Source organism: Alexandromys fortis, unplaced genomic scaffold (genome assembly GCF_014885135.2).
Source record: "Alexandromys fortis isolate MF-2015 unplaced genomic scaffold, M_Fortis_MF-2015_v1.1 scaffold_200, whole genome shotgun sequence".
Taxonomy (NCBI): Eukaryota; Metazoa; Chordata; class Mammalia; order Rodentia; family Cricetidae; genus Alexandromys; species Alexandromys fortis.
Window position 1 is genome coordinate 947394 of NW_026068148.1, and position 21264 is coordinate 968657.

The following is a 21264-nucleotide window of genomic DNA, read 5'->3' on the forward strand; positions in this document are numbered from 1 at the left end:
CTTTCTTTCTTTCTTTCCCTTTCTCTGCTTCTCTGCCTCTCTCTGCCTTTCCCCCCCTCTCCTTCTCTCCCTCTTTCTTTTGTTTTGCAGTTCTAGTCCCCAAAGGTTGTAGGGATAAGTCCCACCCCTTAGGGGGTGTGTTCTCCTCAGGCTAAACTTTGCCTATAAATTTGGCGAGCGTGCTCCCAGCCCTCGCTTCTGCTTTCCTGGTCTCTGCAGGAATGGTGGTTCTGTAAGTCTATTCCTCCATTAAAGCTGTCTATATTTTGACAATCTGTCTGCATTCGCTTACGCCGTTACATTTTGGCGCCCAACGTGGGGCTACTGATGCAGCTTAGAAAGAGCCATTGCCTGGCACCATGAGGACTTTGTTGGACACTGGGGAATCACACAAACACTGCCAAGGTCCAGATGGGAGAAAGAAAGAGCTGGCATTAGGGACGTGTGGCCAGGAGCTGAATGTCTGCCCAGTCTTGTCACAATACTTCACCTGTTCTCCTCACAGGAGGGGAAAACTTCAAGCACTCGATTTTCGGAGGGTGTCCCACGAGTTCTGGACCATCCAGGCTGGAACAGAGGATGGTAACTGCTCAGCAGAGACTGTGAGTGAGAGGCAAGCAGGAAAGCCCCCTCCCAGACGTGAGCTGAGACAGCGTCGAAAGGTGATAGCTGACCTCTACTTGAGGTTCCAACTGGATGAAGAAAAAAGTAGGTCCTGCAGTGGGCCCAGCAGAGGAAAGACTCCTCCAGCTCTGCTATGAGAACATGAAGATTGTATAACTGTCCCTAGAAAATGTCAGGATGGCTCTGAGTGTTTCAGAGCCAGAACACATCAAGGTGTTAGAGTTCACCATAGATTGGAGTTGGAAATCTGGCATGATTTCCTACCCACCTCGGTGAGATGAGAAACCTTCCCATGCTTTCTCTAGTGCGAATCCACAAGAACAGATTTGGGGTTGCCTACACACCGTGCTTAGACAAGAAGTTGATACAAAAGTTCGATGTTCAGTTCTCCAGACTCTGCCATCTCCAGCATCTTTAGCATCTGCATGGCACTTGTTTTCCCAGCCACCACAGGAAACGCTTGCTCAGGTATCTGGAAACCCCCTTGGAAACCTTCTCTGTCACTTTGCCACTTGTTCCAGTCACACTTGTGTCACTTCTCCCAGTGTGAGCGCCTCCAACAACTAAGACATCTGGACATGAGTGGTGTCCTACTGTCCAGTTTATGGATGATGCTTCTCAGGGCTCTCCTAGACAATGTGGCAGACACTCTTGAGACTCTGGAATTGCAGAGGTGTGGGATGAAGGACCATCAGCTCAGTGAACTCCTACCTGCTCTCAACCACTGCTCCCAGCTTACCAAGGTCAATTTCTACACCAATGACTTCTCCATGAATGTCTTTAGTGACCTTCACCACACAGCCAACTTGAGCAAGATGACCATGGGGCTGTACCCTGCCCCTCTGGAGTGCTATGAGTGGAGTCACTTCTCCATAGAGAGATTTTCCCAGCTTTGTTCTCAGCTCATGGATACACTCAGGGCCATAAGGCAGCCCAAGAGGATCGCCTTTGCTACATATGTCTGCAGTGGATTTTATAAGTGCTGTGTGTATGACCAGGAGACCAGACTTTGTTCTTGCTTGCAGTAAATAGGGGAATGTTACTTTTGGTCCTTGCCTTCTCAGGGCGCTACATAGAGGACTTTTGTGCAGACCTGTTATACTAACGTGAGCAATGCAGACACACACATCTTCTATAGAGGAGGTTTGGGGATTTATAGAGGCTTTTAATCCAGAATACTCAGTGTAGGAGGCACGTGAACATGCCAAATGGCAGTAGGGAGGGCAATGCAGAGCAAATGGGATGAGTTTTAACCCATGCTATGCACTTTCCTTTTCTCTGTCACTTAAAAAAAATATTTTAATGTAACTTGTTGGCCTTGACCTCTTATTTTTATAATTCATTGTTTTTAGTTATGTTTATGTGATGAGGAGGTATATGCCTCTTAATGCAAGTGCCCTAAATCAGTTGCTTGACATGTTTGTTAAGAGCCAATCTTGGGTCCACTGGAAGAGAAGCAAGTGCCCTACAGTCCTAAGCCATCTCTCCAGCTCCTGGTCTATGGACTCATAGTAGTCCTGTTCCCCTCCCTGCCTCTCCTCTCCCCCCTTCAACTCTCCCCCAAAAACCCCATGCTCCCAATTTACCCAGGAGATCTTGTCTTTCCCATGTTCTCTAAATGTGCCCTCATTGTGGTCTAAGTTCTCTGGGATCATGGTTTGTAAGCTGGTTTTCTTTGCTTTATGTTTAAAAATCACCTATGAGTTAAGTACATGTGGTAATTGTCTTTTTGGGTCTGGGTTGCCTCACTTAAAATGATTGTGGTTTGTAGGGTGGTTTTCGTTTCTTTATGTTTAAAAACCACATATGAGTGAGTGCATGTGATCATTGTCTTTCTGTGTCCGGGTTACCTCACTCAAAATGATGTTTTCTAGCTCCATCCATTTTTCTGCAAAATTCAAGATGTCATTTTTTTTCTGCTGTGTAGTACTCCATTGTGTAAATGTACCATATTTTCTCTATCCATTCTTCAGTTGAGGGACATTTACATTGTTTCCAGGTTCTGGCTATGACAAACAATGCTGCTGTGAACATAGTTGAGCACATGTCCTTGTGGCATGATTGAGCATCCTTTGGATATATACCCCAAAGTGGTATTACTGGCTCTTGAGGAAGGTTGCTGTTTCCTAATTTTCTGAGAAATTGCCACACTGACATTCAAAGGGGCTGTAAGAGCTTACATTCCCCACAACCTCTCCAGCATAAGTTGTCATCAGTGTTTTTGATCTTGGCCATTCTTACAGGCATAAGATGGAATCTCAGAGTTGTTTTGATTTGCTTTCTCTGATGATTAAAAATGTTGAACATTTTCTTAAGTGTCTTTTAGCCATTTTAGGTTCCTCTGTTGAGAGTTCTATGTTTAGGTCTGTACTCCATTTTTTTGTGTTTTTTTTTTTTAAATACATTTTTATTGATATTTATTGAGCTCTTTTTTTTCTCTGCCTCTTCCCTCCCCCCTTCAATCCTTCCCCAAGGTCCCCATGCTCCCGATTTACTCAGGAGATCTTGTCTTTTTCTACTTTCTACTTCCCATGCAGATTATATCTATGTAAGTCTCTCAGTGTCCTCATTGTTGCTTTTTTTGGTTGAGAGACTTCTGATGACTATTTCTATTTCTTTACCAGTTATAAGTCTGTTTAATTTGCTTATCTGGTCTTGATTTAATTTTGGTAATTGATATTTATCCAGAAAGTTGTCCATTTCCTTTAAGTTTTCCAATTTTTGTGTAGAGTACAGATTTTCAAAATATGACCTGATGATTTTCTGTATTTCCTCCATGTCTGTTATGTCCCCCTTTTCATTTCTGAATTTGATAACTCTGCCTTTGGTTAGTTTGGATAAAGTTTTGTCTATTTTGTTAATTTTCTTGAAGAACCAGCTCTTTGTCTCATTCTTTGTATTGTTTTGTTTCTATTTTGTTGATTTCAGCTCTCAATTTGATTATTTCCTGCCAACTCTTGGGTGAGTTTGCTTCTTTTTGTTCTAAAGTTTTCAAATATTCTGTTAATTCACCAGTGTGGAATTTTTCCAGCTTCTTTATATAGGCATTTAGTGCTATGAACTTTCCTCTTAACCCTGCTTTCATTGCATTCCATAAATTTGGGTATGTTTTGTGGTCATTTTCATTGAATTTTAGAAAGTCTTTAATTTCTCCCTTGACTCATTGATTCAGGTGAGCATTGTTGAATTTCCATGTGTTTGTGGGGTTTCTGGAATTCGTGTTGCTGTTGAATTCTAGTTTTAAGTCATAGTGATCTGATAAGATTCATGGGGTTATTCCATTTTTTGTATCTGTTGAGGTTTTTTTTTTTTATTATGGAGTATGTTGTCAATTTTTTGAGAAAGTTCCATGAGGTGCTGAGAAGGTATAAGAAGGTATATTCTTTTCTCTTTGGATGGAATGTTCTATAGATGTCTGTTAAGTCCATTTGAGTCATAACATCTGTTAGTTCCCTTAGTTCTGTTCATTTTTTGTCTGACTGACCTGTCCAGTTGTGAAAGTGGAGTGTTGAAGTCTCCCACTATTAGTGTGGTTTGATGTATGATTTAAGCTTTAAACTGTTTCTTTTACATATGAGGGTGCCCTTGTATTTAGGGCATAGATGTTCAGTATTGAGATTTCCTCTTGTTGGATTTTTCCTGTGACTAATATGAAATGTCCTTCTTTGTCTCTTTTGATTGACTTTAGTATTAGGATTTCTATACCAGCTTGTTTCTTAGGTCCATTTGATTGGCATACTTTTTCCCATCCCTTTACTCTGAGGCAATGTCTTTGAGGTTGAAGTGTTTCTTGTATGCAGAAGGATGGATTCTCTTATTGTATCCAATCTGTTAATCTGTCTTTTTATAGGTGAATTGAGTCCATTTATATATTAAGGGATATTAATGACTAATGATTGCTTGGTCCTGTAATTTTAGTTTTCGTTGGTGATATTGTGTTTTCCTTCCTTTGGGATTTGTTGCTGTGAGAACATCTATTGTCTGTAATTTTGTGGATGTAGCTAACTTCCTTGGGTTGGAGTTTTCCTTCTAGTACTTTGTGTAGGGCTGGGTTTTTGGCTATGTCTTAATTAAATCTGGTTCTGTCATGGAATATATTTTGTCCTTCTATGGTGATTGAAAGTTTTGCTGGGTATAGTAGTCTGGGCTGGCATCCATGGTCACTTAATATCTGCATAATGCTTGACTGCCGTGTACCGCAGCCCCGGTCTGCACTCTATGTGCTAGACCCCAGTTCCTGAGCTTCGGGCAAGGGGCTGGAGGTTCAGAACACAGATGCAGAGACAGACTGACACACGGACCTCCAAACACTGGTTCAGAAAGCTCCACTTTAACACCATGTAGGCTTAAATGCACTGTAGTCAATGGACAACAGGTGAAAATCCCATCCTCTGATCCTCTAAGCTAGGCACAGCTTCTAGTAACTTTAATTGGAAGGGTCTAGGAAGGAAAAGCAGCTGAAAGCCAGGACTCAATTAGTCCCAACATCTCCCCCACTAAATTTTTTATAAAACAGAAGACCCTCCTGTTTTAGGTAATCTCAGAAGAGTAAACCCTTACCTGTCTTTGGGAGGCCCCTTCCCTGTCTTAGGTGGGCCCTCTTCTGTAGAAGTTGCCCATCTACAGAGGAGTCTTCATTGTTGGTGCAGTATTTGCAACCAAACCTGGAGTACGTTCAAGTTACTGGCCAACAGGCTCAGAAGGAGTTGCTAAGTGACCATATGCTGCATTCTCATGGGTTGTCTGATCTTACACAGAATTCAAAAATGAATGTCCATGGCAACAGGCATTAAGATTGCCAGCAATATGGTCCCCAATTACCACTAGACCCAGCCTCCCATTTTGGCTATGGTATCCAAACATCCCTTTGGCTAAACAGTTACAATCTGGTGTGATAACTGTAACATTTCAAGGGCTATTCAAGTATCCATTGAGTTGTTTCACCACATAAGAGGCATTAGCAATATTAACAGATGTGAACTAGATATTTGTTGAACTAGCCATAAGTCCACCTGCTCCTACAATAGGGCAGTCTCTTAATTTAAATTTGAAAGTGCAAATTTAATGTGGACACTCAGGGCATTCTGAGTCTGGGGAGCATCGTTGACTTGTCTCGCCAGTTTATCCATGGTGTCCAACACCAAGGATGTTTGTGCCATTGCCAGTCCTGCAACCATGGCTGCAGCAGCAGATACCACGATGACAGCAACCACTGCAGCTATCTCTCCAGAATCTCGTTTCTCTCCATACAGGGTCATCTCAGTCTGCTTAGCCCTTTTGGTAATTTGCAGTGATATGATGGCTGGTACCTGAACCAACAAGGCAGCACTGGAGTGGTCATCCCAGCAGTTGCTCAGGCCACAGTTTCTGAAAGAACAACCAAAAATATCTTTTTCCCCAAAGGTGCTATTCCATACTACAGAAAGGGAAAGAAAAAAAGAAAACTAAAATAGTGCCTGGGCTCTCAAAGAAATATTTCAAAAAAGAAAGATAGGAACTACACTCATTTGTATAGGATTACTTTTAAAGTAATATTCATAGCCCAAAAAATGTAACAAAGCATAAATCATTCACAAAGGAAAAGGTCTGATTAATAGAAGCCTGTTCTATCACCATATTGCTTAAAGAAGTTCCAGATGTATAATTTGAGGAATAAAAAATGAATACAAGGAGGTAGCTTGGCTCACTGATCAATACAAGGGGGTTTCTTACCAGGCTTCACACAGTGCTTTCCGCTTGACTGGAACGCACCAGGAGGCTCATCAAGAGAATGACAGGTGTCATTCTCAGGCTCATCACAGGATCCTTTCTCATCATTTTCCACAGCCCGAACATATCGCTCTTGTACCCAAATGGGCTTGTCTGTTCCTGGAGGAAAAACACAAACAGCTCCTCTGCCCCTAGCCAACAGGCTAGCCATCCATAGCTTTCATCTCTGAGGTGGCTCCGGGGGGGACACCTTTGTAGGTTGTGTTGTTAAGACTGCTCCATCTCTGCTAAGAGATCACGTCTCCATAGATTGACAGGCAGGCCACGAAGAACATATGGCTGGAAAAAACCTTCATGTCCTTCTTCATGCCATTTCAATACTTTTGAACTTTCGAGGGGTCGTTTGACCTATTCCCTGCAGCCATACAGTACCTTCTTCCAAGGGCCATGCCATGCCTTTGGCCAGTATTTTAAGGACAAAACTGATATATCTGCTCCAGAATCTAATATCCCATCAAAGCCTTTTCCCTTTATAGTTATTTTAAGTTGGGACCACTCATTTAACTGTGCAACCCCAAAAGCAGCTGTTCCAGGTGATCTAAACCCTTGATTGCCACGGGCTCATTTGTTAATGGTAACCTTGTTGGGAATCAACACTAATTGTGCTATCCACTCACCTTGAGGAATTACCACCACCTCCTGTTGGACAGATGTCATAACTTTAATATCCTCTTGATAGGCATCTATCCCGGGATGTATTTGGATCCCCTTTAAAAGGGTACCCGGTGGTAAGGGCCCATATACTCCTGTAGGGAGTGCTTGCATTCCCATTTGTGGAGTTAAGACTGCTCTGGCAGAGGCACAGAGGTCCAATCCTGAGCTCCCTGGTGTGGCTCTGACAAGGTCTGCAATTCGAAAGGGATTTCTCTACGGAAGAACTGGACATGGCCTCCGCTGCGGTACCGTTCCTGTGGTCCCACAGTCATTGCTCCATACACTGAGGTTTTGGGGCCCTGGAGCAGGGCCCTCTGCCAGTTTCCCTGCTGTGGATTAATGGTACATGGCAGAGGTTTCCCATCTATATCTGTTTTAGAGAAACAGTCTTTAGCCCAATGTGCTCCTCTTCTGCATCTAGGGCACATACCAGGTTTCCTCCTCCCCTTCATTATCAGCTGTGGGCATTCCTTTCGAAAATGACCAGGAATTCCGCAATTAAAACAATTACGGCCTCCGGCCCTCTCTCCCAGTCCTCTTATGTTTCTCCGAGGTTATGTAGCTGCTGCTATAACCTGGCCTTGAATGAAATTCCCATCTATATCTCTGCATATCCTGATATATTCATTTAAACTCTGTTTTGTCAGGGCATAATGCTTCCTTACAATATCTATTGGAATTTTCAAATACAAGTTGTTTTTATCATAGGCATGGCTGTTGTCTCATCTCCAAACAATCTACCTCCTACTTGTAACAGTCTATCTACATAATCTTGGAATGGTTCAGGTGGTCCTTGTAGAACTTTTGATAATTGATCCCCAGCTGCTTTGTTAGGTAGGGCCTTCCACGCTTTAGTGGCAGCTGCAGCTATTCGGGCGAATACTCCTGGATCATACAGAATTTGTTGCTGCAAATTGGCATAAGCCCTAGCCCCAGTTAACATATCTAAATTACGTTGAGCATTTAACTGGGCCGTTTGCTTACAATTTTCCTGATCTTCCCCTCGCCATAGGAGATCATCTCCCCCAGATAAGGCAGCACGACATAATTGCTGCCAATCACTTGGTGTTAAATTCATAGCAGTGAAAGATTCTACCATGGCCAACGTGAAGGGTGCTTGAGTCCCATATGCAGCTACAGCTTCCTTTAATTGTTTCATTTCTTTAAATTTTATTGCAAAATGTTGGCAAATTATTTGCCCTGGGTTGTTGGTGTCTAGCACCTCCATCACTGGTGCAACAATATTTACAGGACAAAAACTCCCTTGTTTTGTTAAGTGCCAGAGCCCCTACTCAACTGAGACCACCAGTCTTCATTATTATAAGTCGGTGGGGCTGAGGGAGTTGGATGTGAGTCTTTTTTCACTCTACGTTTTCTCAGCTTTCTAAAGAGATTTTTTTAATTCCTTACGTATAATCTCCTCTTCTTCTTCTTCTGATGAATCCTCCTCACTATCCTCCATTAGCTCTAAATCATCAAACTCTTCCCTATCGTCCGACTCTATTCTGAACCAAGAAAAGATACCTCTCATCTTTACTCCTCAATATGTCCCCATTGGCCAGGAACGACGCTGTCTGCTTATCTCTCTCGGCGGGGTTTCCAAGGGTGACCTCTCAGCATTCCCTAGTTTCTGAAATCTCGGTGGGAATCTCCAATTGCTGTGCACCGTGGCCCCCGTGTCTGTGCTCTATGCGCTAGACCCAGTTCGCAAGCTCCAGGCAAGGAGCTGGAGGTTGAGAATACACACGCAGAGACAGAACGACACATGGACCTCCAAACACTGGTTCAGAAAGCCCCACTTTGTAGGCTTAAATACACTGCAGTCAATGGCCAACAAGTGAAAATCCCATCCTCTGATCCTCTAAGCTAGGCACAGCTTCTAGTAACTTTAATTCGAAGGTTCTAGGAGGGAACAGCAGCTGAAAGCCAGGACTCAATTAGTCCCAACACTTGGCCAGGACCTTCTGGCTTTCATTGTTTACATTGAGAAGTCAGGTGTAATTATGATAGGTCTGCCTTTATATGCTACTTGGTCTTTTTCCTTTGCAGCTCTTAATATTCTTTCTTTATTATGTGTTTAACGTCTAAATTATTATGTGGCGAGGGGACGTTTTTTGATTCAGTCTATTTGGTGTTCTGTAAGCCTCTTGTATCTTCATAGGCATATCTTTCTTTAGGTTGTGAATGTTTTCTTCTATGATTTTGTTAAAATTTTTTTCTGTGCTTTTAAGTTAAACTTCTTTTCCTTCTTCTATACCTATTATTCTTAGGTTTGGTCTTTTCATGGTGTCCCATATTTCCTGGATATTTTGTGTTAAGCTTTAGTTAGATTTAATGTTTTCTTTGACTGATGAGTATTTCCTCTATTGTATCTTTAGCACTTGAGATTCTGTCTTCCATCTCTGTTGTATTCTGTTGTTTTTGTTTGCATTTGTGGTTCCTGATTGTTTTCTCGTGATTTTTGTTTCAATGATTCCCTCGGCTTTTTTTTTTTTTTTTTTTTTTTTTTTTTTTTTTTTTTTTTTTTGGTTTTTCGAGACAGGGTTTCTCTGTAGCGTTTGGTTCCTGTCCTGGAACTAGCTCCTGTAGACCAGGCTGGTCTCGAACTCACAGAGATCCGCCTGCCTCTGCCTCCCGAGTGCTGGGATTAAAGGCCTGCGCCACCATCGCCTGGCTTCGGCTTATTTTTTTTTATTGTCTCTATTTCAGTTTTCAAGTTTTGAATAATTTCTTTCATGTATTTGATTGCTTTTTCTTGGTTTTCTGTAAGGTATTTACTGATTTCTTCTAATTTCTTTTTTGTCTTTTCCTCCATTTCTTTGAGGGAATTTCTCCTTTTTTCTTTAAGAGTCTCAAACATTCTCCTGAAGTTATTGTTTAGGTAATTTCTTCTGCTTCATCTACATTTGGTTGTTCAAGTCTTGCTGTTGTAGGGTCTCTAGATTTTACTGGTATCATGTTGTTCTTTGTGGTATTACAGTGTTCTTACCTTGTCTACTTATCTTCCTCTAATTGGTGTGGTTGAGACTGTCTGTGACTCTGGTGATTAATCTTGTGGGTTTCAGTGGATCCGAGGCTCAGATGGTTGTTTCTCTTGGTATAGTCAGTGCCATGGTTCTAGTCACTCCCTGTTCCTGGAGGTCACTCAGCACTCCTGGGGGATTTGCTCTGCTCCAATGGAGTTTGCTGTCTCAGGCTTGCTCTGGTCTAGTTTGCCCGCTCAGTCCTGTTTCTGCAAATGTTCCTCATCTGGATCTGCTCCTGCAGAAGTCCCTGTCATGGGGCTGGTCCTGCAAAGAACTACTCCCTAGGAGTTCCCAGGCTTGGGTACGCCTAGACCCATAGAGGACCTAGCTCAGGCCTACTCACTCAGAGGTCCCAGACTCATACACAGACCTGAAGTTTCTGGTTCCTGCCTACTTCCTGGGATGTTCCAGAACAATGCCCGGACCCGTAGAGGTCCTGGCTCAGGTCTGCTCCCTCAGAGGTCTCAGACTCATACCCAGACCCTCAGAGATCCTGGCTCAGGCCAAGTTCCTCAGAGGTCCCAGACTCACACTCAGACCCACAGGAGTCCTGGCTCTGGTCTACTCCCTCGAAGGTTCTGGTCTGGGCTCAGGTCTACTCTCTGGGAGGTTCCACATTCATGCTCAGACCTGCAGCAGTCTCTGGCTCTAGCCCACTTACTCAGCAGTTGCTTCCCTGTACCTGCTCATGTGGATTTCACAGGTCACAGCTCAGTATTGCTTCGGAAAATGTCTCTGGTCTGGATTTGGCCCCACTCCCATGGAGCTTGCTGTCTCATGGCCTCTCCTCTGGCCTAGGTGGCTGGCTTAATCCCATTCCCGCGGAGCTTGCCACCTCAGGCCTCTTTGGGCCTAGGTCGCTGGCCCAGTCCTGCTTCTGCAAATGTCTGGATCTGCTTCTGCTCCCATGGAGTTTACCATCCCAGGCCTGCTCTGGCCTAGGTTGCTGGCTCAGTCTTGCTCCTGTGGAGTTCACTGCCTCAGGTTTTTTCTGGCCTAGTTTTCTTGATAGATATGACTTATCAAAGTTAAATCAAGATTAGATAAATGATTAAAATAGACCTATAATCCCTACTTGAAATAAACAGTCATTAAGTCTCCCAAGCATAAAAAGTTCAGGGTCCAATGATTTTTAGCACAGATTTCTATCAGACTTTCAAAGAAGACCCAGTACCAATATTCCCAATTTTTTCGCCACAAAATAGAAACAGAAGGAACATTGATAAATTCCTTTTCTGAGGCCATAGTCACCCTGACACACAAACTGTACAAAGACTCAACAAAAAGAATTACAAATCAGTATCTCTCATGAACATTGATACAAAAAAATCAATAAAACACTTGCAAACCAAATTCGATAATACATCAAAATTATCAAGTAGGCTTCATTCCTGAGATCTAGGATGGTTCAACATATGAAAATCTGTCAAGGTAATCCACAATATAAGCAAACTGAAAGAAAAATAACACATGATCATCCCATCAGATGCTGAAAAGGCTTTGAAAAATCAAACAGCTCTTCATGATAAAAGTTTTGGTGAAATAAGGTATACAAGGGACATACCCAAACATAATAAAGGCAATCTACAGCAAGCCAAAGCAAGCATCAAATTAAATGGAGAGAAACTCAAAGAAATTCTACTAAAATTAGGAACAAGTCAAAGCTGTCCACTCTCTCCATATGTACTCAATATAGGACTTGAGGTTCTAGCTAGAGCAATAAGACAACTAAAGGAGATGATAGTATACATAAGCAACTCAAAAGCTCTACCAGGGAATTCCTACAGCTGATAAACACCTTTAGTTAAATGGGTGAATATAACATTACCTAAAAAATCATCAATATCTCTTTTATATACAAAAGATAATGGGCAGAGAAAGAAATATGAGAAAAAACACCATTCACAATAGCCACAAATAATATAAAATATCTTTGGGTAACTTTAACCAAGTAAATGAAAGACCTGTATGATAAGAACTTCAAGTCCACGAAGGAAGAAATTGATAAAGATATCAGAAGATGAAAAGATCTCCTATGCTCATGGATCGGTAGTATTAGCATAGAAAAAATGGCAATCTTACCAAAAACAATCTACAGATTCAATGCAATCCCCATCAAAATCCCAACATAATTCTTTTTTAATTATATACATTAATTGTTGATGTTTGTGTTTTATGTTTTGTTTTGTTTTATTGATTTTTATTGAGCTCTACATTTCTCTCTGTTCCCCTCCCCTTCAACCCTCCCCCAAGGTCCAATTGCTCCCAATTTACTCAAGAGATCTTGTTTTATTCTATTTCCCATGTCGATTAAATCCAGGTATGTCTCTCTTAGGGTCCTCATTGTTGTCTAGGTTCTCTGGAATTGTGATTTGTAGGCTGGTTTTCTTTGCTTTATGTTTAAAAATCACTTATGAGTGAGTACATGTGATAATTGTCTTTCTGGGTCGGGGTTGCCTCACTTAAAATTATGTTTTCTAGCTCCATCCATTTACCTGCAAAATTCAAGCTGTCATTATTTTTTTCTGCTGTGTAGTACTACATTGTGTAAGTGTGCCACATTTTCCTTATCAATTCTTTGGTTGAGGGGCATTTAGGTTGTTTCCATGTTTTGGCCATGACAAACAATGCTGCTATGAACATAGCTGAACACTTGTCCTTGTGGCACAACTGAGCATCCTTTGGATATATACTCAAAGTGGTATTACTGGGTCTTGTGGAAGGTTGCTGTTTCCTAATTTCCTGAGAAATCACCACACTGACATCCAAAGCATCTATACCAGCTTGCATTCCTACCAGCAATGCAGGAGCCAACCCAATTCTTTACAGACCTTCAAAGAGCAATATTCAACCGAGTGTAATGGATTCTCAGGAATCTATGAGGGTTACCATAGCTAAGACTCCTAGCTATGGAGAATACAATGTCAAAATTGTTCATTTCCTCTAAACAGCAAGACTTTCAGTGGAGGGATTGGGACACCAACCACAAAACCTTCAACCTGTAATTTGTCCTGCCTGAAAGATGTGCTTAGGTAATGGTGAAGCAGAAATTGTGGGTGTGGTCAACCAGTGACTGCACCAATCTGAGCCCCATACTATGAGAAGGAGCCCACCCCTGACACTGTCTGGAGGACCAGAACCCTGAGGCTGAATAACCCGGAGACCTAGGATAGAACACAAGATGACTGGCTAAATAAATACAGTCAATGAAATGATTGGTAATGATATTCCGCTTTGCCCATTGCTTGGTTTCTAGCCCAATTGTCATCTGAGAGGGTATACCCAGCAACTGTTGGAAACAGATGCAGAAACCAAACATGAGGCTGAGCTTGGGGAATACTGTGTAAGAGGGGGAGGGAGGATTGTAGGAGCCAGAGGAGTCAAGGACACCACAAGAAAACCCATAGAATCAACTAACCTGGGCTCACAGAGACTGAACCAGAGTGCCTGCATGGGATTGACCTAGGCACTCTACATATATATTACAGTAGTGTAGCTTGGTCTACTTGGGGATCTCCTAAAAGTGGGATCTGGGGCTGTCTCTGACTCTATTTCTGACTTTTGGGACCGTTTCCTCCTACTGGGTTGCATTGTACAGCTTTAATAGTAGAGGAGGTTCATATTCTTACTACAAGTTGATATGCCATGTTTGGTTGATATCCATGGAGGTCTGACCTTTTCTGAAGAGAAAGGGAGGAGGAGTGGATGAGGGGAAGAAGGTGTTGGGGAGGGACTTGGAGGAGAAGAGGGAGGGGAAACTGGTTGGGCTGTAAATAAATTAATTTTTTAAAAAATAAAAATAGCTTTTTTTAATTTTTATTTTTAATTTTATTGTTTTCAAGACAGGGATTCTCTGCATATTCCCGGCTGTCCTGGAACTATCTCTAGACTATACTGGCCTCAGACTCAAAGAAGTGGGCCAGCCTCTGCCTCCCAAGTGCTAGGATTAAAGGCATGTGCCATCACCGCAGTGCTGCATTTAATACATTTGCAATACTTACATTGCTGAGGAGTGTACTACCTTATATCATGCCTGTATAACTTTTTGTAATTTTAGTATTCTACAATTTACATTCTCATTCTATTTTTCTTTTCATTTTTGGTATTTTCAAGATACTATGTAACTCTGGCTGTCCTGGGAATCACTATGTAGCTCAGACTGGCTTCTGTCCCCAGAGGGCTGGGATTAAAGGCAAGTGCCACTATGCCTAACTCTCAATCTATTTTTGATAGAAGCTTTTGCAGTTTCCAAAGGCTAATAATGCTTTTATGAACATTACTTTTGTCTTTTTTGGGTATACAATGTAGTTGCAATAGGTATATATCACTGAGTACAGTATTAGCTTTAATAGGTTATAACAAACATATTCAAATGTTGTACCTGTTTTTATGTCCCTTTAGCCAAAACCTAGTGACCTCTATCATTTTCATTTTAAGTATTCTGTTCACTAAAGTTGTTGTTGCTGCTGCTGCTCTTCTTCTTCTTCTTCTTCATTTTTTTTCTGATACAGGGTTTCTATATGTAGTTGTGGCTTTCCTGGAACTCATTCTGTAGAGCAGACTGACCTCAACCTCATGTAGATCTGTCTGGCCTGGCCTCCCAAGTACTGGACTAAAGGCATTTGCCACCACACCCAGCTGTTTATTAAAGATCTCAAGATATAGAAAAATGAGTCCAATACCTAACTTTAGTATTGAAAACTTTAGTAAAGTAATTTAAAGATGTTATCTAATTCTATAGAATTGCACTGCTTTTTCTTGCTTCCTATAAGTTTCCATTTCATTGTTGGCTTTTTTCTGCCTAAGTACTTGCATTATCACTAGACTCTATTTTTGTTACCCAACAGTCATTCCAAGCTCAATGTTCTCATTCCTAAGGCTTTTGACATACAGCACTATTTCAATCACCTTTCTGTCAAAAGAAATTTACTCTTGCACTAGAGAAATGGCTCAATAGTTAAGAGTGCTTGCTGTTCTTGCAGGGTGCCCTTAGTTCAGTTCCTATCATCCCTTCAAACAGTCCGCAAGTGCCTGTACCTGCAGCACCAGGATATAGACACCCTTTTGGGCCTCTTTGAACATACCCACTCATCTTCACATAAGCCTACACACACACGTACAAACATACATATTTCTAAAAAACTTATAAAAACTTTTAAAAACAAATTTGTGGTCAGAGAGATCAGAGAGATGGCCAAGCAGTTAAGAGCACTTGTAGAGGACCCATGCTCTATTTCTTGTCTCCACAATAGGCAGTTACAAGGGCCTGTAACTCCAGAGTCAGTGTAATGTATCTCTCTGCTGGCCTCCTTTGGTAACTGAATGCATATGGCATGCAAACACAAGTTCATGTGCACACATACACTGAAATTTGAAGTTTATGCCCTGGTGATGCTGAAGCACGCATGGGCAGCCCATATATGGCTGTTCTGTTGAATTTATCCATATTGGGTTTCATGGTCTAAGTTGATGAGCATGACTGACTAGGTCTCTTCCTCAAGAGGGCACCAGATCTCATTACAGATGGTTGTGAGCCACCATGTGTTTTCTGGGAAATGAACTCAGGGCCTCTGGAAGAGCCGGCAGTGCTCTAAACCTCTGAGCAATCTCTTAATCACAAGTCAGAAACAACCGTCTGCATAACGTCATATTTGTAGTTATGATGTCCTTCTAAGAATATTTACTACACTTGTATAAAGTTGGTATTTTTATGTATTTGCTCATTTACTTATTTGTTAACAAGACGTGGTGTTAGTAATGTTATGCAAATATGATGGTGTATCAAAAAATGAACAAAAGTTTTAGAGTGAGGAAGTAGTCAGAGCTCTAATTTTTGTAAAAGTCAAAATCTGATATGACAACTATATAAAAAAAAGCAAAGTCCATCATTTTCAAAAGAAATTCCTCACATCTAACTAACATGGGTTAAACCCTATAACTTAACATGTTTTCTTATTCTCATGTAAGCTGAGCACCAAACCTATACTATCATTTCCCCCACTTTTTCTTAAAGCCAGAAAATGAGGCTCCCAATCCTTACTTAAGAAGTAATCCCAAGGTAGCAAATATAGGTATGTAATAATATTTTTATTTAGTTACTTAGTATGTGCAGAACATGAACACTAGATGTTTGGAGGTCAGAGAATAACTTCTTAGAAGTCCATTTTGACTTTCCACCTTGTTTTTTGAGGCAGAGTCTCCCTTGTTGATTATTACCACAGTACTATATTCTCCAGAATAGCTGCCCTATTTCTGGAGATTCTTTGTTTCCACCTTCTATCCTGCTGTAGGAGTGTTGGGATTAGAGATTGGTACTGCATCATCCAGCTTCTTTTTTTAAAATTTTATTTTTATTTTATATACATGGGTGTTATATATATATACATATATACATATATATATATATTCTATACCACATGTGTGTCGTGATCCCCTTGGACAGAAATTACAGAAGGTAGCTGCTATATGGGTGCTGGGATTTGAACCTGAGTCCTTTTGTTGAGTACTCAGTGTTCTTAACCACTGCCATCTCTCTTAGCTACTTCTTTGTTGTTGTTGTTTTAATATGGGCTCTGGAGGTTGAACTTCAGTCTTCAGGCTTGGATGGCAAGTGCTTTTAGCTACTTTCTTAGCCATTCTCCTAGCCCCAGAAATAATCTTTTATTTGAAGGATAGCTCAATTCATTTCAATTATTGAATTTTTTGTGTCACCAGGAATCAAACCCAGGCCCTTTTACAAGCCAGGTAAGTAAGTACTCTACCAGCAAGTAGTATCCCTAGCCTTATTTGTCTGCCGTTTACAATTAAAAAACAAATAGTAGTTATGAGATGACCATGGAACACAGTTTAAGTAAGAGGTCAGCATGTAAACATAGAATTATATGTTGTTTTTCTTGTTCAGAGAAACGGAAGAAGACAAGGTAGGTGATGATATTTGAGCGACGCGCCATAGATTATGGATTGAGCCATTTATAGTTCCTATACTTCTTCAAGCCTGAGTCCCCATGGCAAACATCCATCACATTTATTTTCTTTTAGATATCCAGAAGCTTCAGTATGCTTACTTTCCTGGTATTTTTCTCATACTTCACTTCCAACAGACACTCATTTAGTACCAATAATAAAATAAATACTCAATAAATGTTTTCAAAAAATTATGTCACTGGTAAAAGGAAGTTTTTTCCAGATCTCCAGAAGGATTGCTGTGTTTGTGTTTATAAATGTTATTTTGATTTTAGTTAAGATAAAATCCACCAGATGGCAACCTTACCCGCATTTGAAGCGTGGTATGCTATGTAATCCTCGGTAACCCATTTCTGGTCCCCTGAGACAAATATTCCCTGATTAGTGGTTGATTTCTATAGCAATCCTAGTAAATGGCTACCTGGAAGTCACTTGGGAGTGATTGTTGGAAGGTGGAAGAGGGATCTGTTAGTACATGTTACTCAGGATGAAATAATATTTCTTAATAATACTAAAAGCAAAAATACAGTTTCTTTTTTTAACTGTTGCTTTCTAAGTACATCTCTGACTTGGTGCTAAACTGAACCAAATTAATTTCCCCCTTGTTTGAGGCTGTAGACAATAGTATTACCTCAGGGGTCACCAGTTATTCTAGTTACTCGCTGAACTTAGTGCTATCCTGAAGGTTATCTGGCTCTCTGCTTAAAGAGCAAACAGGCTTCCTCATGTCTGAGTTTGATAGTGTGTAGAGAGTACTGCTGGGGATATTTAATGTGTCCCTTCTTGTTTTTGTTTATAAACAACCTGCCCTCAGGTACTAATTAGGTGGAAGATATTGCATATATTGATCAAATACTGTTGTATTGTTCACACAAACAGATTTGTGGTCAAGACCAAAGTTGTTGCTGGAATGATTTATGACCTGCATATTACTAGATGTAGATGCAACAGTAAATGTTTCAGAAAAAAATATAATGGGTTTGTTGATATCTATTCCTTGGCAGCTATAGTTCCAATTATATCTGATACTTTCATTAATAAAGCCATTTCCAAAGCTGAGAGTGGTGGCGCATACCTGTAATCCTAGCAATGGGGAGGTGAAGACAAAAGAATTAGAAATTCAAAGTCATCCTCAGCTACATAGCAAGTTGGAGATTATTCTGCTACATGAGACCCCATCTCAAAAACAAAATCACAAGTTGATGTATCATAAGTAGCAAAGCGTATCCATCTTCTTTAAAATCATGTAACTGAAAAATAGATTTTTCCTGTTTCCTATATATTTTACCACAATTTCATTGAAATGTATTGTATATCACAATTCATTAACTTGCTGTGTTTGGGGGAGGGAGACAAGAAATGGGGATTTGACATTGAGTCTGATTGTCCTTCAGGAAAAGTTATTAATATTGCTGTAGGAAGTAGTGGGATCTGAACTAAGTCCGGTCTGTTTGACAAAGCGGGGTATCTACACTTACAGGTTTCTGATGAATGGGGAGGTCCTGCAGCACAAGAAAGCAGGCTTAGTTAATAAATGACCTGGACTGTGGAACTTCAGGCAGGCCACCTCCCATCCCTGTCAGCAAACAGGGAAGAAAGGGTAGAGAGGATTTGCTTTTTCTTCATGGCTGGGAGTGGAGAAAGGCTACAGCTGTTGGGCATTGCCTCAGCTTTTTTGGAGCAACTTTGAAGGGATGGATTCTCATGCTCTATATTTCAATGAATTTTAGTGAATTTAGGTTCACTGAGTATTTTTTTAAAATAGTATAGCTTCAAAACAAAATTTTTTTAAAAAAATTAAAAAATAGTATACCTTCAAGGACAGCCAGGGCTGTTACACAGAGAAACCCTGTCTCAAAAATCCAAAAGAAAGAAAGAAAATAAAAAAAAAACTGTATTAGAAGGAATTACAAAGTAATTAGAAAAAAATGATCCATGTATGAAGAGTAGATTAATTATAATTGATCAATAAAAGCCAAGTGCTATACATCAAGACAATAAAAGAATGAGAGCTTTCAAGATGGTTCATTGGATAAGAGTCCTTGCTGCCAAGCCTATGATCTGAATTCTATCCCCAAAATCCACTTGGTGGAAGGGGAAACCTGATTTGCTGAATTGTTCTCCAACCCTCAGTTGCATGCTGTGGCATGTTCATACATGCAAGCATGCACACAGTGCACTCATATGCATATACACACAGAAGTGAAATGAGTAAATAAAATGCAATAAAAGAAGGAAGAGGAGGGCTCAAAAGACATTTTGATCATCAGGACTATCACTTCTACCACGGGCCAGAAGTCAAGCCTGGGTGGCACAACTACATCCAAAGGAGGAACACCAGCTGAGCACGATAGCCCATGCCTGGGGCTGGAGAGATGGCTCACAGGTTAAGAGCACTGGCTGCTCTTCCAGAGGTCCTGAGTTCAATCCCCAGTAACCACATGGTGGCTCACAACCATCTGTAATAAGATCTGGTGCCCTCTTCTGGCCTGAAGCAGACATGAAGACAGAATACTGTATACATAATTAATAAATAAATCATTAAAAAAATGATAGCCATGACTATAATTGTAACAGAAAACAGGGCAGGGAGATCACAAGTTTTGGGTCAGTTTAGGGGCTTCTAAGAACTACAGGGTTACATAGAGAGATCTGTAGTACAAATAACAAAAACCCCCGAGACAGATAATAGGGTTCAACCTGAAGATCAGAAAAGCAAAGCAGCCAGTCATTGTCTCTTACCTCTACCTCAGACTGAAAATGGGCAACAACCTGTCTCCACTAATCCTGAAGAAACCACACTCCATACTTCACACTCCACTAAGTTCCTGTCTCTTCCCCTTTATATTTATTTCTCTCTCTGCCCAGCCATACTGCTCCAGTCTCTACCTTCCCAGTGCTGAGATTAAAAGTGTGTGATCCCAAGTGCTGGGAATCACCTTTGTGTGAGCACTGTTTCACTTTTAGACAGATTCAATCTTTTATATCCAGGTGGCCTTGAACTAACAGACAGCCCTCTGCCTCCGTCTCCTGAGCCCTGGGATTAAAGGTGTGTGCCACCAGTTCCTGGCCTGTAAGTCTGACTAGTATTGCTAGTTTGCCCTCTGATCTTCAGGCAAGCTTTAAATATGAAAACACAAATAATATAAATAGAGATCCTTTCTTTAAAAAAATTCATCAGCACTTGGAAGGTAAATACAAGGAGATTAGAAGTTCAGTGTGATTGCTGGCCATGCAAGTCCAAGACTAGCTTGGGTTACTTGTGACTTGTTTTTGTTTGTTTGTTTTAGATGAGGATTCAAATCATTCAGGAAGCTACCCCACCCAGCTTGCATCCAGAACCCCCCCCCCCACCTTTCTGCCTTCCTTCCCTCTGGGGGCTATGGGGCGAAATCCCTAGGGCAACATAGCAGGCGGGAGCTCCTTTGTTTCAATAGCCTGCCTGCAGCAAGCAAGGTAGGCTCTTTGTTTAAAAGCGACCCAACCAGCACAGAGATCTGATCTTGGCACCAGGAGAGCCATCACTGGGGAGTTCCATCACTGGGAAGGTACATCAGTAGGCAAGGAGACCTGATCCTGTAAAAGAAGATACATAGGGAAGCATTCAGAGGAAGAGATGGGCAGGCGCCAATGCAAGAATTCACCCAACAATCTGAAGAACAACATGAAACCACCAGAACCCAGCGACCTCACAACAGGAGGACAGGAACACCTTAATCAAGAAGAAGTAGAAAAAATTGACTTTATGAAAGTGATTGACACCCTTAAACAGCATGTAAAAAATGCCCTTATAAAAATGGATGAGAAGTATAACAGAAAGTTTGAAGAATTGAATAAATCAGTGAATGATACCCTAGGAAACCAAGGAAAAACAATCAAACAGATAATGGAAACAGTTCAAGACTTGAAAACTGAAGTGGAGGCAAAGAAGAAAACTCAAACAGAGGGCCAGATGGACACGGAAAATCTAGGTAAATGAATAGAGACTACAGAAACAAGCATAACCAGCAGAATACAAGAGATAGAAGAAAGAATCTCAGATTCTGAAGATAACATAGAGAAAATAAACGCAGTGATCAAAGAAAACAGCAAGTCCAACAAACTCTCATCACAAAACATTCAGGAAATATGGGACACAATAAATAGACCAAACCTAAGAATAATTGGAGTAGAAGAAGGAGAAGAAGTGCAGCTCAACGGCCCAGAAAATATATTTAATAAAATTATA